This window comes from Silurus aristotelis (genome assembly GCF_946808225.1).
Source record: "Silurus aristotelis genome assembly, chromosome: 4".
Lineage (NCBI taxonomy): Eukaryota > Metazoa > Chordata > Actinopteri > Siluriformes > Siluridae > Silurus > Silurus aristotelis.
The window spans coordinates 14,670,288-14,682,889 of record NC_139577.1 but is presented as its reverse complement, the minus strand read 5'-3'; positions in this window follow the sequence as shown (position 1 = coordinate 14,682,889).

The following is a 12,602-nucleotide window of genomic DNA, read 5'->3' as shown; positions in this document are numbered from 1 at the left end:
GCTCACGTGAATAATATTAACAGGATCGCCTTCTTTTACCTTAGAAATATTGCTAAAAATAGAAATATGATGTCGGTACAGGATGCAGAAAAACTAGTTAATGCTTTTGTTACATCTAGATTAGACTACTGTAACGCTTTCTGTCTGGGTGTTCAAGTAGTCAAGTCAAGAGGCTTTTATTGTCATTTCTACTATACACAGTGGTACACAGTACACAGTAAAAAACGAGACAACGTTTCTCTGGAACCCTGGTGCTACACTAGACAACATAAAGCTACAACACAACACAAAGCTACATAAAAAGTAAGTGCATAAATAAGCTTTAGTTAGTTCAGAATACAGCAAAAAATAGGACCACATTGCCCCTGTTTTAATCAGTCTACATTAGCTCCCAATTAAATCTTGCATTGATTTTAAAATACTACTACTGACATATAAAGCACTTAATGGTCTTGTACCGCAGTATCTGAGTGAACTTCTGTACCAGTATGATCCAGTATGATACTTAGATCAAAAGGTGCAGGCTATTTGTTGGTACCTTAAATAATGAAGCCCCACAGTTATGGAACAGCCTTCCAGTCAGTATTCGGCACTTAGACACAGTCTTAGTGTTCAAGTCAAGGTTGAAAACTTATTTATTTGGTCAAGTCTTTTATCAGTAGATTTTTCTTAGGTAAAGGAGCAGATCTGGAGGGATTATCGATATAGAGTGTTTGGTGAACTGGGATATTTGTATGCTGATGTCCCCTCACTCTCTCACGTTCACTCAGGTTTGTTGACGGTGGTGTGGTGGGTCGTCTCTTATCCCAGAGATCCCTCATTTTACCTTCTGGTTCTCCCTTTTAGCTATGCTGCCATAGAGAGTCTTGCCGGAGTCCCAACTGCATAGTGACATTAACTTTCATACAACAATAAACTTTCTTTCGGCTTCTCCCATTAGGGGTCGCCACATCGGACCAGCCGCATGTTTAATTTGGCACATGTTTTTATGCTGGATGCCCTTCCTAACGCAACCCTCCCCATTTATCCGGGCTTGGGACCGGCACTTAGGCTTGTGCAACCCTAATGGCTGGGGTTGATTCTCTGACCGGGGATCGAACCCAGGCCGCAGCGGTGAGAGCGCCGCATCCTAACCACTAGACCACCAGGAAACCTACTTTCATACAACAATAAGGACACATAATAATCCATATGCTTCTCTTCCTGTCACCCTTTCTCTCTCTCTCTCTCTCTCTCTCTCTCTCTCTCTCTCTCTCTCTCTCTCTCTCTCTCTCTCTTTCTCTCGGTTGAGTTATTCTATTTGACATTCTATTTGCCTATGTTTAAAGTTTGCTGGATGCTTTTATTCATTTTACTGCATCAAGCTTGTCCATAAAGGAGCTCATTTGTGCCACAAAATAAGTCTTTAATTTCTGTTCAGTGTGGATATTTCTGTAAACATATTGTATCCACTGAGTGAGGGATTACTCCACCCAGCTTCACCAAAACCCTATTTGCTAGCACTTTTTTAAGCAGTTAAGTTACATACAATTTTTTTTCTGGGTGACTGGGTTGTGTTATATGCTCAGGATGTTGCTGCAATAAAAAAGACATACGAGGACAATTTTTTTTTTAATAAATAAGAGAGAAAACTAAATAAAACAAAAGGATCAAATGACCAAATTTGCAAAAAAAAAAGGTCTTACTCATCTCCAGAATGTAAACTTTTTAGAAACAGTGGAGAAGAAAAACTATTAGCACTATAATAGTAGCACTATAACAATATATACAGTAGCACTATAATTATAATATAATAGTTTGAACTATTAGTCTTTTATCAACAATAACACGGTAAAAATGTGTTATTGGTTCTGGCTGTGACTGGAAAAAGAGGTTTAAACTTCCTTTACATTTATGGCATTTGGCAGACACCCTTATCCAAAACAACTTACATGTATCTCATTTATACAACTGATATGGGGTTAGGGGCCTTGCTCAGGGGCCCTGGAGTAGCAGCTTAGTGTGGCAGGGATTTGAACTTCAGACCCAAAGGCCAATGCCTTAACCACTAAACTACCACCTCCCCCACATTGCTAAAGAAGAATGCAAGTAAAAAAAAAATAGTTTATTGCAGCCCAACTCTGGAGCTAATTATTTTAGTTAGCTGAGGATTTGTCCAAAATAACACTGGCAAACACTTATCATATAATGACATAGGGATACATTCGATCTAAAGCATTGCATTGCATTCCAGAAATCATGCATAGACCAACCTGAACATAGCAATTATTGATAAAAATGTACTTCAAATAATGGCATTTTATAATAATAAAATACAACACTGCATTGTCACATTTTTGTCTTTATTGCATTGCTCACTATGCATTTTTTGCACCATAACTAATGTTTATGATTGCACTGCTGTACACCTCTATTTATTCTGTATATACTGTTTCATGCAACCATTCATATATGTACATATGTTTATCATGATATTGAGCATTTTTTTTTCTGACATCCTATCCTCTGCACCTTCTGTACATTATTCATTTTCACCCCTGTACATAATGACCCATACCCTTACTTAACGTACTAATGTTTATTGTAAATAGGCCACTTATGCACTTCTGGTTAGAGGCTAACTACATTTCATCGGCTCTGTACATGTACCTTGCACAATGACAATAAAGTTGAATCTAATCTAATGCAATCTAATGTAATTTAATGTAATCTAGTCTAATCTAATACAAAATTACTACAATACGTTTCTTCTTCCCCTTCAAAAGCTTAATCCATGATTCATCTATTTTAAGTTTCTATCTGCTTACACATATTAAATATTAAAAATACAATAGTTTGTATACCCAACTGAGAGACACATACATAGTGAAATACATTAGTATTCACAACTCAGATATTACTTAACACTTAAGGGTTATTAAGCGAGTTGAATGAAAATTGCATGAAAATTGTGTATGCAGGCTGGCATCTCTCTGTAATGCACAATTCTGACCTTTCACTTAAGCCTATATTCTTAAACTATATATATTCAAACAAGGAGCAATCCAACATCTCTCTCTGACAGGTTGATGCAACCACAATATATTGTACTGAAATTTTTTAGCTGTTCACCCACAAAACCATGCAATGCTATTTGAGATATACATTCAATTCATAGATAAGACCCCATTTAATAATTAACAGTATTAACCCTTTAAAATCAACATACATTTTCTTTTTACAGAGGTCAATGGAGGATAGAACTGAACAATGCCACTTTTTTATCCCTTTTTTTTTTTTTTTCATAATGCTATAAATTAAAGTAAGCTGTGAGCATTTAAAATGAACAATCATTCTCCTTATCCTTCACATTTTTCAATTAACTAAATATCAGAAGAATTTTTTTAATTCAAATATCAAATTACAAACCCCTTCCACATTATACAATACCATCTTTGTTTGGTATCTCATGGTTTCTCATGATGTACAATTAACTTTTATTTCATGAAAAAAATGCTAAGTAATTAAATTACCTGGATCTGAACTGCTTTCATATAATTAATATAAAAGACATATTGTTAAATTATACAATGATTAGTGTGATAAATTTTTAGGATTAGAAAGCAAGGCTTAAGAGCAAGTGCTTGTATTTAAAGGTGGTAATAAAAAGCCTATTGAAATCACTGACTCTCGAAAACCTCTATGTTAAGAATACAACCTACAAACCATGGAGGAATAAACATATATGTAATTTGCAAAATCAAATAATCAAACCAGAAAATGTACTTACCCCCATTCTTATTTTGTAATTATGCACTTATAGTTTTGCATAAACATTGATTTTCTTCGGACTTTACCTAATATGTTTCAATAAGCCAAATGTGAAACAAATCTATTCAGCACAAATTACACTCTTCACTGATTTTCTTAATTAATTTAATTGTAAGCATTTTTTTTTCTGTTGCCAAATTATTTTAATTCCAGCTCAAAATGTGATTTTGTCAGGTAGAATGTGGGTTCCAATTCCTGAACTTTGGGAGCACTGATACTGTATGAACAAAAAATGCAGAAGCACTCACTAAATCGCCTGGGGAACCAATATGCAATATGCTCATGCTGTTTGCAAGATGTGTGCTACAAAGGTAAGACATGGAAGTGTAGTGTTACAAATAAAATCAGTGCAGCTAATAATAATCTTGATTTTTCTTTGCAGTATCAAAAACTGTCACACCAGGATTACTTTTGCTAGCTGGTCATCTTTTGCCAGCCAACAGAGAAGCAGGAAATAAAACCTTGGATTCTTGCACAACACAAGCCAGTTCAAAATAAGATCTAATATAAAATAATTCTTGTCATTCTTGCACATTACTTGGCAAAGTAATGCTACCTGCTCTCTCTGTGCTGTTCTCCTGTTCATCACATTAATCACCAGATGGCTTGAATAAATGGAATTTATGAATGAATGGAATGGATTTACTTTCTCTGTCTTTCTGTGTTCACCTCATCATGAACTAATCGACTGAACCAATCACTAGTAGGGATTGTTAGTGGTATTGTCCTAGTAGGACAATATGCCTGATGCATTTGTGCGTGCGTGTATGTGTGTTTTACTTGTTAGAGTGTGTATGTAAACAGTAACTATATTGACAGAAAAAGGTTACAAACAGAGGACATAAAAACAGTGTGAGCCTATAATAGGTCAAACTTTTCCAACTTCCTGAGTGTCTGTCTGCCCCCTCCTCTCTTGATATTGAGTGCAACACAAGATGCTACTCATTTGCATTCCCAATGAGTCTAGAGAGCTGACATCACTAAGTCTCTGGGAGTCTTACAGATAAATATAATATTAATGGGAGAGATACCATCAGCCTTTCAGGAATTTCATTATACTCACTGAATAAGGGCAGCAACCCCTGGGCTGACAAAACCATGTAGGGAGTGGCAAACTCTGCTGATACATGAATACATCCCCTGTAACTGGAGTCCATGTGTAGAAGGCACAATCTGATTATAGATATACACTAATCGTTCTTTACGAGGCACACGTGTACACCTAAATATTCTTACACTTTTCTAATCAGTCACTCATGTTCTAGCAGCACAGAACAGATACCATTCAAAAGCGTCAACTAATGTTCACATCAAAAATCTGAATGTGAATTATGTGATCTTTGTTAATTCTATAATTGGTGATACCAGATGGACTGGTTTAAGTATTTCGTAATCTTCTTATCTCTTGGGAATTTCACATACAGCATTTCGTATAGTGCAAAAAACAATAAACAATTATTAAGAGACAGTTCTGTGGGTAAAAATGCCTTGTTGATAAGAGAGGTCAGAGGAAAATTGCCAGCTTGGTTTGAGCTGCAATTGCGTGTGAGGTTTTTTTTTAGCAGATGGTTTTCAATCCAGGGAAAACATTCTACTGCAATGTTCAATATTTTTTTCAGTTATAGTGAGAAAAAGGAAACATGAAAGCAGATTATAGATAATTCTTTACATATGGTATAAAATAGCCATTTGTGTATTTTTAGGATCTATGAGCATTATGTTATTTCAAATACTGAGCACATGTGTAGAATAAAGGTGACTGTCTCTCACATGAACAAATGAAGAGCACTGGATGTTATTCTGATGTTTGTTCATGCTGATTTACCTAGTCTTTGTCGCATGTGTCTGTAAAAAAACACAGTCAACATAACAGAACATCAAAGATTATTTGTATCAGAAGAGAGAGCATACTCTGCTAGCTTACAGCATGCTGCTAAGTGGGCCTGCATCAGCAGGCTTTTGCATCTATCTGCATCCCAAAACGCTTTATGCATGTCCTCTGCTGACAAACACAATCTAGTTTGCTAACACTATTGAACTGTGTAAAAATCACTGTAGATAACGACTGTCACCTGATGAAGTATATCTATTTTTTTATTACCTCATCGGTGCAGTTTAATATATGATCTGTGTATTTTGTTCTCCTGTCTGTAAGTAAGTATAAGGGGTTTGAAATCTGGATAAAACAACACTTTTGTATTTTCACTCTGTCCCCATTTGGTTCGTTTACATCACACACCTGTCACACAAGCTACACAAACGTCTCAGAAACGTCTGACATTCAACTAATTACAAAACACACATGACTGTACACATATTAGGCACACATGTTTAGCAACCACCCTGTCAGTCTTCAGATTTGGACTTACCTGCACTCAATCAACATAATCACTACAAAAATATTGGTGCACAGATGCACCTGAAGTCTAATTTCTTCCATTGACTGATGTTTCTATATACTTCATGTTTGGATCAATTTGCTTTGCATGTCTGGTTTGTCTATGTCCTCATAACACTCAAACAAAGACCAAGAACTACAGCTAAGTATGTTTTAGATTTCAGAACCCCATGCATTAGTCAGCTGATAGAATGAGCCAGCCCTCATTTCCTCTTTTCCCATAAGGTAGTCAAACAAGACAAGACTGAATTGCCATTCTAATACAGCCATTCATCTCTGGATTCACTCATTGATCTCGTCATATGCTGGACAAGTTGTTAAACGAGATAAGACAACCGTCCCTATTCTCAAGTCCCCTGAACTAAGAGGAAAGTCAAAACCCTGAGCTCATGCAAATGTGTCTTACAACCCAACCCAGCAGAACATCTACAATGTAAAGAAATGTGCCAATGCTTTTACAGTAGACAGACTTACTTCAAGGTGTAGTATCAAACATACTTTAAAGGTCAATTCCCACCTTAAATAAAAAAATGCAGTGATTAATCATGGAAACAATATTTCGTGGTCATTTAAAATTAGTTAGAAGTTATAGTTAGTAATCACACATTACATGTCCTACTATCACCTTTGCAGATAAGTCAGTTGCCAGCTCAGACACAGGAAAACTCCTTGTAATTTCCCTGTTGTTATTCAGAATACCATCATAGAAAAAGTCCATGGATGTGATGATGCAGTCACTGTCTGGCCCACAACAAATACTGTCTAGGATTTACAAATGTTTCTGGGCTTTGCCAACAGTTAAAAAATTTTTTTTTATTTAAGCAATTGCCAATTTGTTAGCTAAGACCTTTTCTGCTTCTCTGTAGCCCTTCTCAGTTCATTACTGCTGGCAGGACACCGCACTGTAATCACATTTTTGCTTGTCTGTCATTGAAAAAAGCATTCACTACAGCCCCGTATACTAAAACATCCTGAGCCAGCATTGCCATTTATAGAGAAGGATGATGCTTCATAAATAGGGGTTAGGGTCAGGTTATGTCAGGGATATCATCTCAAACTGTATCCAGTGACCTTCTTCTCTTGTTAGCTCTCTCTGGGCTAAAATAATTACAACCATGAACTTCTGGCTGACAAAATAGATAGAATGGAGACACTTTTAGGAGCTAGACACCTATTTGTAGTACAATGACCACTGAAACCAAGAAGATCTCTAAACACTTAAACATCTGATCTCTTGAGAAAACCCTTGGGGCTATGTTCTTCTCACCATTCTATTTCACATATTTCCTGGTTCCAGGAAGACTATAGCTAAAATATTTCAAGTGTGCATCCAGCTTTTTGAGGATAAAAGCATTCTCACAGAATCTAATGTTTTGTAGAAGTCGTTCTCATAGGGAAATACGATATATAACCATATTATATATATTCCCATGTGTGGTAAGTGATTTTTGAGCATTGCATTCCACATTTAGTCCCAATTTGCTCTTATAATTCCCTCCACTCTTTTGGGAAGATGTTCCCTCTAGATTTTGTAGTGTGCTAATGGATATTTGTGTTCATCAACCACAAGGGTATTACATTGGATTCAAGATGGCAGTGCGGCAGTAGCTCGCACTTTGCTACTTTCACTTTGTAGTCCGCTTTACACAACATATGGACATCAGAGCAACCGGTGTCCCTGTGTACCATCGCCGAACACTAAAGATACTCAGAAACAACCCCAACAACACAATAAACGATGATCTGTGGCAGAAGCTATGCGACCTCGACATGCTTTCAGAACCAGGCCTCCAGACCTTGGCACCACCTGTGGCGCATGGACGGAGGAGAGGGAACTGGAAGCGCTGCGTGAGGAAGCGGAAGCATGGAAAGTGAGCGTGGGCTAGTGCTAGGCTAAAAGCTAACCCTAGCCGGCCTGCTCTACCATCTGTACTTCTGGCAAATGTCTGCTCCCTGGACAATAAATAGGACTACATCAGACTCCAACAAGGTACTCAGCGTGAGTACAGACACTGATGCGTCTTTGTGTTCACTGAGATGTGGCTGAGCGAAAGAGGAATGGTGTAAGAACTCTGTCCTCATTTCCACCTACCACTCATCGCTGTTGGAGTTTATGGTTGTGAGATGCAGACCTTTTTAATTTACCCCGGGAATTCACCACTGCTATTGTGCTCAGAGTGTACATACCACCTAGCGCTAATGCTAAGGAAACACTCAGCATACTCTATGGGACCATTAGAGAACTACAAAACACACACCCTGACGGATTGTTTATTGTCATCAGAGATTTGAACCATGCAAATCTCAGGACTTTGCTCCCTAAATTTCATCAGAATGTGGACTTTGCAACCAGAGGAGAAAACACACTGGATGTTGTTTACACAAACATCCGGGCGCATACCGGGCGAAGCCCCGTTCCCACCTTGGGTACTCAGACCACATCTCTGTTATGCTGATTCCAGCATACAGACCACTCAGCAGGTGTTCAAGACCAGCTCGAAAGAAGATTTAATCAACTTAGAGGAGTACATATCAACAGTGACCAGCTACATCTGCAAGTGCATTGATGACGTGACCATCTCCAAAACCATCACCACACGCTCCAACCAAAAGCTGTGGATGAACGCCAAGGTGCGTGCGCTGATGAAATCAAGAGACTCCGCCTTTAGGGCAGGGGACAAGACGGCCTTAAAGAATGCACATGGCAAGAGAATTCACAGCCACTTCCAGAACAGCGGAGACACCCAGCGCATGTGGCAGGGCATCCAAGCGATCACGAACTACAAGACAACATCACCTGCTTGTGACCGTGACGCCTCCCTCCCAGATGCGCTGAACGACTTCTATGCCCGGTTCGAGGTGCAGAACAACATGGCGGTGAGGAAGACCACCCCTCCTCCCAGTGAAAAGGTGCTGTGTCTAACCACAGCTGAAGTGAGAAAAACTCTATGCAGAGTTAACCCACGGAAGTCTGCTGGACCAGACAACATTCCTGGCAGAGTGCTCAAGGAATGTGCACAAGCTGTCTTCACCGACATCCTCAACATCCCCCTGAGCAGCGCTATTGTTCCTACGTGCCTCAAGAAGATGACCATCATTCCCGTGCTGAAGAAGTCTAGAAGAAGTCTGTCTCATGCCTTAATGACTATCGTCCCGTCGCACTCACATCCATCGTGATGAAGTGTTTCGAGAGGCTCGTCATTAGGCACGTCAAGACCCAGCTTCCACCCTCACTGGACCCCATGCAGTGCTCCACAGACGATGCCATCTCCACAAAACCTTCCTTTGGCCCTCACCCATCTAGACAACAAGGATTATGTACGAATGCTGTATATAGATTTCAGCCCAGCATTCCACACGATCATCCCTCAGCACCTAATTGAAAAGCTGAGCCTATTGGGCCTGAACACCTCCCTCTGTAACTGGATCCTGGACTTCCTGCTTGGGAGACTTTAGTCAGTCTGGATCAGAAACAGCATCTCCAGCACCACCACACTGAGCACTAGGGCACCTCAGGGCTGTGTGCTCAATCCACTGCTGTTCACTCTGCTGCTAACGACTGTGTAGCAATGCACAGCTCAAATTACTATCAAGTTTGCCGATGACATGACCGTGGTGGGTCTCATCAGCAAGAATGACGAGTCAGCATACAGAAAGAAGGTGCAATGGTTAACAGCCTGGTGTGGAGCCAAAAACCTATCTCTGAACGTTGACAAAACAAGAGAGATCCTCCGTGGAGATTTTCAAGAGCACCAAATTTCTTGGTGCTTATCTGGCGGATAACCTCACCTGGTCACTCAACACCAGCTCCATCACCAAGAAAGCCCAGCAGCGTCTCTACTTCCTGAGAAGGCTAAGGAAAGCCCAGTTCCCTCCCCCCATCCTGACCATGTTCTACAGAGGGACCATTGAGAGCATCTTGAGCAGCTGCATCAATGCCTGGTTTGGGAACTGCACCGTCTCGGATCACAAGACCCTACAGAGGATAGCAAGGACAGATGTAAAGATTATTGAAGTCTCTCTCCCCTCTATCAGGGACATTTACACCACACGCTGCATCACAAATCCAATAGCATTGTGGACGACCCCACACACCCCACACACACTCTCCTGCCATTAGGGAAGCGGTTCTGAAGCATTCGGGCCGTCACTTCCAGACTGTGTAACAGCTTCTTCCCTCAAGCCATCAGGCTTCTCAACACAGAACTGAACTCACACACACGCACACACACACACACACACACACACACACACACACACACACACTCACACTCACACACACACACACACACACACACACACACACACACACACACACACACACAAAACTGTGATTGATCTGTACAACCCGGACTCAACACACACTCGTACTCACTTCGCACACCCATGTCTTCAGTACCACTCACACATTACATCACTTCATTATCATAAAGTGTTTACATGCCATTCTTGCACATCTTTTCTGGATTGCTGCTATTGCTCTTTGCACAACATTTTGTTTACACTTTTTGTTACTGTTTTTTTGTTACTGTGCTATTTTTATGTTGCGAGGACACTTACTGGTCCTTATCCCTGTGTTTTCTGTTCTCTGTGACTGATGTTGTATGTAGCACCAGGTTTCAAGAAGGAACATTGTTTTATTTTACTGTGTAATGCTTCAGCTATATATGGTTGAAATGACAATAAAAGTTCTTGACTTGACTTGACTTGACTTGACTTGACTTGACAAAAGGCAGGTACTGATGTAGGTGAGGTGGCCTAGGGTGTAGTCAGTGTTCCAATTCACCCCAAAGGTGTTCAGCAGGGATCAGAGCTCTATAGCAGGCCACTCAAGATCTTCCTTTCCAAAGCATGTAAACCACATCATCGTTGAGCTCACTTTGTGGACAGGGGCACTGCCATGCTGGAAAAGGTTTGGGTTTCCAAGTTCAAGTGAATGCAAAATTTTATTATAGCACATCTAAAAACGTCCTACAATTGCGTGACTCCAGCCTCATGGTAACAGTTTGGTAAAGATCATCCGTCTCCATACCCCTCTGTCCTCTACGTCTGCCTCTTACAAATACACATTGCATATCTTCTCTCACCACATCCATAAACCTCCTCCTTGGCGTACCTTTTTTCCTTCCCTATGTTCCTCCTCTGCACATGTCCAAACCATCTCAATCTCACCTCCCTCACCTTGTCTCCAAAACTTCCTACATGCACGATCCCTCTAATAAACTTGTTTCTAATACTGTCCATCCTCTTTACACCCAATAAAAATCTCAACATCTTTAGCTCCACTAGCTCTGGCTCCACTTCCTGTTTTTTTTTTAGTAAATGCCACGGCCTCTAAACCATACAACAGAGGTCACCAACATGGTGCCCACGGGCACCAGGCCGCCCGCAAGGACCACATGAGTTGCCTGTGGGCCTTTACTAAAAATATCTCACTATACCGCCACTTACCAGTGAGCTGCATCTACTTTTTAAATACACTTGCATTGGTGTGAATTTGAAAATGACAATATTAAAATATAGATGACTAGATATAGATGAATATCATTAATTATTAATAATAACATAAAAATTAAAGGTAAATTGAGCAAATTTGTTATTTCAGAACTTGTGTGTTATTTCGACTTGTGTGTATCAAACTGTAGCCCTTCAGATTAATCGGTAACCAAGAAGTAGCTCTCAGTTTCAAAAGATTGGTGACCCTGGCCATACAACATAGCAGGTCTCACCACAGTCCTGTCAAATTTCCCTTTCACTCTTGTAGATACCCTTCTATCACAAATCACTCCTGTCACTCTTCTTCACCCACTCCACCCTGCCTGCATTTTTTTTTCTTCACTTCTCTAATACACTCTTCATTACTTTGCACTGTTGACCCCGGGTACCTGATCTCCTCCACCCTCTCCACCTCTTCTCCCGGCAAAATTCCACTGTCCTCCCTCTTATTCACACACATGTACTCTGTCTTATTCCTACTGACTTTCATTCCCCTCTCTCTCCAGCATGCACCTTCACCTCTCTAGGCTCTTCTCAACCTGCTCCCTACTCTTACCACCAATAACAATATCATCCGCAAACATCATAGTCCATGGAGACCCCTGTCTGACCTCATCCATCAATCTGTCCATCACCACTGCAAACAGGAAAGGGCTCAGAGGCGATCCTTGATGCAGTCCAACCTCCACCTTGAACCAGTCTGTAGTTCCTACTGCACAGTTCACTGCTGACACACTGTCCTCATACATGTCCTGCACCACCATCACCTACTTCTCTGACACACCTGAATACAGTACCACAATTCCTCTTTCGGCACCCCTGTAGTTACATCTCCAGTATTTAAAAAAATTAGTACCAGCACACTCCTTCTCCATTCCTCAGTCCTCCTCTCACCTCC